An 8,189-nucleotide genomic window follows, 5' to 3' on the forward strand; every position below is an offset into this window, starting at 1 on the left:
AGATAAAACATTGAGGGGAGCCTAGGTGGTTCAGTCAGTTAAGCATCTTCATTTTGACTCAGGTCATGATCTCACGGTTCTTATGATCAAGTCCCATGTTGGGTTCTTGGGAGGGGAGGCTGCTTGGGATTCTCTCTCTCCCTGTCTCTCTGCCCCTCCTTACTTGCTCATACAAGCACATGCACTCTCTCTCTCTCTCTCTCTCTCTCTCTCTCAAACTTAATAAAAAAAAAAGATAAAACACTGAGGCTAGGAGAGGTTAAATGACACACTGCGAATCTTGCAGCTGGAAGAGCTGAGTTTGAAGGAACATTGCTCCGAAGGCACTATGTTCTCACCAATGCGGTGCGCAGAAACTTTGGAGCTAGTGCTGTGCTACTGTGTTATTTACAGAAGCTCCAACAGGCCCCTTCTTCTTCAGACATCCTGACATCCTGTCCTTAAAGTCTACTTATGGACTAGACATACTGCTCAGGAATCTATCTGACCTATGGAGTGATAAATTTTTCAACTAGATGCAGGGTCTTAAAACAAAAGAAAGAATGAAAAGCTGAATCTCAGATAATTCAGGCCCAAATAATTATGAATTTGAAATAAAGCATTAATATAAAAACCATAGGTCTAAAGATTCTGTCTGCTATTGGTTCTCACGGTTATCAGCTATTATGTTGAGCCAAATGATATGCCATTTTTGCCATTTTTATGAATGAAAATGTTGATTATAAGCAGTTTCATGTGGATCAGTGTAAATTTATCAGCATGACTTTCATAGCAGAAAAAGGCCTTCAAATGACGTAAAGTATTTTCTGGTCACCTTAGGAAACACAGTCTTCTGGTGACTATCATATCAACCTGACTTGCTTGTGTTTTGTGTGTTTTGTTTTGTTTTTGTTTTGTTTTCTCTCTCTCTTCAAAGCAATTATCAGAATCTGGACTTGTTTTGTCTTTTTTTTTTCTTCTTTCTTTGCGTATCCTCTGTTTCCTTTTCCACAGTAGAGTTTACTCTCATCACCTAGAAAAGTGCCTGGAACATAGGAAGCACTCAATAAACATTTGTTGAATAAAATAAACTTGATGGGTTGAAACATCTGCCTAAAATGTTGAATTATTAAGTATATTTTCTATTTGGAGTGTTGCTATAAAACATACATTTCCAATTCCCCAATGTGCCTTTGAAAAAGATAAATTAATTCATTTTGTTAGTGATATTGCATTGCCTGTGGCCTGACTTGTCAGTGTGGCTACAATAGACTAATGATTGGGTAACAAGAGTTTATTTATCATAGAACCAATTTTTGCTACTGAACTGAAGTATAAATAATGGTATATCAGGATTTACATTATAAATACTGTTCTAGGGTTTGTTAGTTGGTCATAAAAATTCTCCCTAGGCTGAAACAGCTAGTGTATATACCACATATAATATATCAAAATAAGAGTGAAATGCTCCCTTTGTTAGGCAAAGAACAAACATTGCATACAAATTATTTTTGTACAGGGAGAGTGAAGCTATTGAAGAACCCCAGTTTCTTGATGACACTCAGGATCTTGGAAAAATGATTAAAATAGGAGGAGATGAAGTGTATACCACACAGAAGAAATGGAGTGCTACTAGAATGTTCATTCAGAAGAGAAAATTAGATTTTTTTTTAATAACATCAAGAGGCAAGAAGGTTTCATAACTGTGGCCAAAAACTGGGGGTACCAAAAAGAGTTGCCAAGAACTACATGTCAGGCTGCTGGTGGTATTCCATCGTGCCAGCACTCTTGACGTTGAAGTACAATCTGACCTCCTACAAGCATAAGAGATTGAGTTTTACAAACCTCCTGTATAAGTCATTACTTTTGGGGAAAATACAATTTGGCTACAAAATTCTCTCTCACGTCTAAAAAACTTATTCTGTAAAGCATAGTATTTTGGTCAATTGAGAATATTCAAAAATCCTTCCTCTCCTACATCCTCAGACCATGGAGGTGCCAAAATCAAGTGACTTCTCCAATGGGACTTCCCTGGCTAAATATGTCACCACTATAGGGCGCCTGGGGGCTCAGTTGGCTAGGCATCCAACTTCGGCTCAGGTCATGATCTCATGGTTCACAAGTTGGAGACCTGCCTTCAGCTCTGTGCTGACAGCTCAAAGTCTGGAGCCTGCTTCAGATTCTATATGTGTCCCTCTTTCTCTGCCCCTTCCCTGCTCACACTCGTTCTCTCTCTCTCTTTCTCAAAAATAAATAAACATAAAAAAAGAAAGTTGTCACCATTACAGAACAACTTAATGGAAGTCTACCCCGGAGCTTCTGGTTTTCTGGTAGCTAGGATAGGCAGATTTTGCAACAGCCACCCACAGGAAATAATGGTGACTGCCTTGGAACCAATAAGCATTAAAAGTCATTGTTCTGATGACTTACCTAAAATTTTTTAAACATTAAGAATTGTTGTTCTAATGACTTACCTAAAATGTTTAAAATTTCCTCTGACGAGAGAAGCTCTTCAGAGATGTTATACATATAATTTTATCTGCCTAGATTGTTCTTCCCTTGATCGCGGCCTACCTATCCTTTCAGGGTTCTGGTTGTATCTTATTTCCTCAGACAAATCTTCCCCACCAGCCCCTCAGCCCTTATCTTAACAGCCATAGCTACACACAGAGGCACACACACTCGGGCCTTCCTAGTACACATCCTCATAGCCCCTTCTACATTTCCCCCATAGCACCTTGATATGTGTGTGACCATTAGCTCTGTAAGGGCAGGCACATCTTTTCCGCTTTCTGCTGCATCCCCAGAATCTGGCAGACTACCTGGCACATAGTGGTTACTTAATAAATATTGCCGAATGCTTGACGCTTTGAAGTTGTTTTTCTTCGGTTCCTCTGTGTTTTCCTTTGAACTAGAGTTTATAATAGATACAGACGGTGCATTCCTTTGTGGGACTGCCCTGTTTTGTTTCCAGCCTCAACTCCACACTCCTGCCAAACCAACCATTTGTCATCTCTCGTCGATCGCTCCACAGCTGCCAAGTGCAGCGGCTTCTCTGGGGTTGGCTCTCCGCTAACATTCACGGCTGAGGCAAGTTTCTTTGGCGCCCAAGTTTTAGTTCTAGTCAATGAACATTTATTGAGCATCTGAAATTTGCCAGACACTGTATGAGGGCCTTAGATTTAAAAATGAAGAAGATCGTGGGGCGCCTGGGTGGCTCCGTCGGTTAAGCGGGGGACTCTTGATCTCGGTTGGGGTCATGATCTCGAAGTTTCTGAGTTTGAGCCCCGCATGGGGCTCAGCACTGATGCTGCGGAGCCTGCTTGGGATTCTGTCTCTCTTTTTCTCTGACCCTCCCCTGCTTGTTCTCCCTCTCTCTCAAAATAAATAAAATTAAAAAAAAAATTGTAGAAAATCATTTTTACCTTTGACAATCTTTGAGTCAAGGGTGAGGAGAGAAACATGTTGATAGATCAATGCAGTGAAAGGTGCTAAATGTCACAGTTGGGGTCCTATAGGATTTAGCCTAAACGGAGGGAAAGGAGGTTTTCTCATTGCTGGGACTTGCTAACACTTACGGGTCCCTGGTACATGTATATTCAGCGACTCTCTCACGAGAAGCAAGTGGTCTGTAGGTTGAATCATGAGAATATCAGATGCTGATAAAAATCCTTTTTTTTTTTTAATTAAAAAATTTTTAAATTTATTTTCAGAGAGTCAGAGACAACATGAGTGAGGGAGGGGCAGAGAGAGAGAGAGGGAGAGAAAGACAGAGGGAGGGTGAAAGTCCCAAGCAGGCTCCCCACTGCCAGCACAGAGACCCATGTGGGACTTGAACTCACAAACTGTGAGAACATGAGCTGAGCCGAAAAGAAGAGTCAGATGCTTAACTGACCGAGGCACCCAGGTGCCCCGCTGATACAAATTCTTAAACACCCACATAAAGATTTTGTCTGGGACAGGAACTTCATACATCTCACTCTTGGTGTGGGTTTCTTTTTAAATGCAGAGTTCCAAGCTCTAAACTCTAATCAGAGTTATTGCTTCAGGAGATTTGTGTCTAAAAAATTTTTTTTAATGTTTACTTATTTTGGGGAGAGAGAGAGAGAGAGAGAGAGAGCTGACAGCAGAGAGCCTGATGTAGGGCTCAAACTCACAAACTGAGAGATCATGACCTGAGCCGAAACCAAGAGTCAGACGCTTTACCAACTGAATGAACCATCTTCTCCCACCACCCCTCCCACACCCCCAGGAAATTTGTTTCTAATGAGTATTCAAGATATTTCTGATGCTGCAGGGCTACAGACCTAGCCCTTCCTTCACAAACGTCAACATCAGCCTTCTGGGTTGTAACAACTGTGTTTCACCTGGCAACCGTCTTCTCTTTCACCCTTTCCTCACTACCTTACAGAAAACTTATTTTCCCAGAAATCGTTCTCATTTTGAAGATATTCTCCCTTTAAACAACGGGAAGACATCATTATGTTTGGTGGGGAGGACAGCCTCCAAGCACAGATGTCCTTCCTCTATTGTTCCGGATAAAAGATGGAGCTGCAAAGCCAACTCTAGGTGCCAGTGCATTGCATCCTGCTTCCTCACTTGTTAATGACCAATCTCTTTGAAACGCTCACACACAGTAGATTGGAGTTGTGAATGGAAATCCTAGGAAACAGTGATCACTGGTTTGGGGGCATTTATACCAGCATAAAGCAGCCCATTGTGGGAATCTGCCATTTCCATCAGGTACGTGTTAGCTCTAATTGAGAAGCCTTCTGCTATTACCCCAGTTGGATATGGTCCTTTATTCCTCAGGGCTTTATTTATTTATTTTTGGCACTTCCTCTTATCTATTATACTTAATTCTTTCTTGAAATATATTCTGCTGGAAGATAGAATCTGAGCTCTGAAAGGGACCTTACCTTGTCTCTGAAAATACAGAGCAAGATCAAGTCAGGAATGTGAGCTAGAAACCACGGGTCCTGCCTGCCTGCCTCCGGCCAAATTATAACTAACTTTTTGTAGAGCACTTCATGCATTCAAAATGCATTTTTTTTTTTTTACATATTATATTATTTAATTCTCATACTTCTCCTGTGAGTTAGTTATTCATAAATATTTCACAGGTAGAAAAATAGGGCGCAGAAGTCAAATGACTGGCCAAAGATCACAGAGCAAACAGAGGGGAAATAAAAAAAAAAATCAAAAGCAGGCCTTCAACCGTTAAATTCTGTGATGTTCCTGTATCTTGTAAATGTACAGTGTCACCCCCTACAGCCTGTGTCAGTCCCCTGGAAACCAAAGGTTTTATTCATCTTTACACCCGCACCCCCAATGGCTCTTTCATCTGGCGTAAGGGGAGTTGAATGTGTTTATTATTCGGTTGAACAGAATTTGTTTTTTGGGTGTCTGTTGAGTATTTATTTGTTTTCCTTAACAAAACATGTGTATTTCACTTTCCAAGCTGGCCTTCAAAGTTCCGAAGTAAGCAAATGACAGAAAAGCAAAGCAAACAAAACAACAAAAACGAACCAGCATTTCCTCCAAAAAAGAACGCAATGCCATTTAAGCTTCAGTTACACTTCTCGCTGCCCTGGGAGCAGCCACGCCAGGGCCCGAGGCCTCTGGCCGATCCAGGGCCCATTTTGAGTTCCCCGCATTGTTCCTGGCACCGCGGCTCCTGTGTAGCAAGCAGGATATTCGACTTGACAAGGCTCTTTCTTTCTGGATCAGGGAGGGAGCAAGGTTCTTGTCAGTTTGAATCACGAGTCCACACTTGGCGGAGCCGACTGGACAGGCCCAGTGGGGGAAGGGGCCATGTGCGCGCCATCCGTGCGCGCGTCACGTGGGCCTCTCTCCCCATCTCGCAAATAACTCCACTGGCTTCAAGCTACCCTGCTCCGAGAGGGCCTGTTTACCATGTGGCCAGCTGATCCGCTTCTGACGCTGAATCTCCTCGTTATCCAGCAGCTAAAATTTTACTTTCAGGCTTCATCCTTCTACCGCGATTTTTCTCACAGCGGCAGCTGAGAATATCCAGTTATGCAATTCTCAGGGTTTTACTGTTTTAAAACGCATTTCTAAGGATTATATATATATATATATATATGCTTTTTTTGGAGTCCATGTCAAAAGGCTTTCAGAAGTCATAAAAAAAAAAAAATCCCCCAACTGAAAACTTAGTATATGTTGTTCTAAAAAATGTTTTGTCTTTATTATTATTTTTTGAAAAAACGGAGTTTTAGAAGAATAACATAGAATTAATGAAAGGTACAGTCTGGGAATTTTGATTGGGTAACGAAGAAAACAAAAGTGTTCACGTTACTTTATCTCTTTATCCCTAAAAGTTGGCACTTCAGTTGTGTTTCTTGGAAGAGGAAAGAAGAAAGTTTGATTGGTTGCGAATTCTCACACGTGTCTGAAAAATAAGTAATCTGGTCCCATGTTTCTTTACATGGACCTTGAGAACACTATTTTTGATTATCATATGAATGTGAAATTCTATCCTTTGCCGGGTTTTTTTGTTTCCTAATAGCGAAATGGCAAGAAAGCCTTTTTTCTGAGCCCATGCAAACCACTCTTTAGAATGTTTTTATGGCAACAGAACCGGTCACTAGCTATTTGTGACTTAATTACAGAATTTTGTGATGCTGATTATCCAACCAACTTGCTAAATATGTCAACAAACCAGGTGATTAAGGGAAGGAAAAAGGAAAATGGTTGATAATGTTAAATTCAGTCAAAACAATTGTCCTGTGCTTTTTTGCATCCTTTTCAAGGTTTTCTGCTGAAACTAAAACTCAAATAATAAAATCACACTTTGTGTAACAAACATGATTTTTTTTTTGTCTAGTTTCCTGATCCTCAACGAAAATTTACCACACTTTTACAGGTATATCTGAAGCTGAACTTGCATTAAATTTTTTTCAACAGGTGATAATTATAAAAACATTGCTCTTTGGGACTTTTGGCCATGCTCTTTTTCACTTTTTCATTCCCTTGTTTTAGTTACGTTTGGCTTGTCCCCTTTGCCAGAAACTTATAGGGACAATATACTATTATTATTCTATTACCAACTTAGCTACACTTTGGGTGTAGCTTTTTCTCATTGGGGTACCTTATGGGATTTCTCTGATGCACTAAATCATTACTGCCATAATTCACTGATAATTAGTTTTTGAGTATTTACTAACCTGGATGGTACCCAACAGGGCGCTGTGATACTGCTTCATTGTTTAGTTATCATTATAGTTCCAGCCCTAAAAGATTTTGTAGTCTAAAACCACTAATAGAACAGTCTAAACCCGTTAATATAGAGGTTAGTGATTACTCATAAAATTGAGAAAAGAACTAAACAGATACGAATATGTAACTCATCACATAAATTTGGAGCTACATAGCATTTAGGATCAAGGTCAGTTGAGAACTGAGCCAATAGATAAAATCCAGTCCAGTCAAGCAGAGATTAAAGTGCAAAGCAAAACAATGTACAGAGCAGAATTTTTCCCCCATGGGGGTCTTCAGGATAGTGAGAATGTCTCCTGTTGTAAACAGATGTTCAGAGAAGTTGTTATGAAATTATTCAGAGTTGAGAAAGTGTCTGTGCCCAGTAGATGGAGGAGGCTTTCATATTAATCCTGAAAAACAAGCATTGCTTAAAACCTCTGTTGCTCACTAACCTTGGGGTATGTAACTTGAGGATTAGAGTCTCACTCTCTGAGTTTTTGAGAGGAGATCGAGAAAGGGTACTTACTTTGCTACCGCTTGATACTACTGGAAATACTTTGGGTGACAGGAACCACCAACTTCCTAGGATGTTAGAGAAGCCCCTGAATGAGAGCAGTATAGCCCAGCATTGGGTAGGGGAGTCAGTGATAGGGGAATGAGAGGAAGTCACAATTAGGAAAATCTCATTCTCCGATCCAGTTCATAGATTTCCCAAGTGCAAGTTGATGCAACACAAAAGTGAACGAAAATTTGTTTTGACTTGTCGTTTTGCTGTGTTTGTTTAGTTATGATATATAGCTGTGTATTCCATTAAAAATGTAAAAAAAAATGTTAAAATAGTTCAGAGATGATCAGATGAACTATCTGCAGGAGAGACAATAAAGAGCATTCTAAAATGGAATATAAAATCATCTGTAAAAAGCTAGACTTTGAAACAACTGAGTACACTCACATGTGTTATGAGTTAGTGGTCTTGTGATTTTCAA

General features: G+C 40.2%; 1 long non-coding RNA gene across 1 annotated transcript; it reads left to right on the top strand.

Annotated features, from left to right (window-relative positions):
* Window positions 1–4,164: 4,164 nt before the first annotated feature.
* Window positions 4,165–6,808, top strand: LOC121033802 (uncharacterized). The gene is made up of 2 exons (XR_005792127.1): window positions 4,165–4,722; window positions 5,441–6,808. It is a non-coding gene; the product is annotated as an uncharacterized LOC121033802 (long non-coding RNA).
* Window positions 6,809–8,189: the final 1,381 nt, after the last annotated feature.

The sequence above is a fragment of the Herpailurus yagouaroundi genome, unplaced genomic scaffold, assembly GCF_014898765.1.
Source record: "Herpailurus yagouaroundi ecotype Mexico unplaced genomic scaffold, PumYag 159, whole genome shotgun sequence".
NCBI classification, from domain to species: domain Eukaryota; kingdom Metazoa; phylum Chordata; class Mammalia; order Carnivora; family Felidae; genus Herpailurus; species Herpailurus yagouaroundi.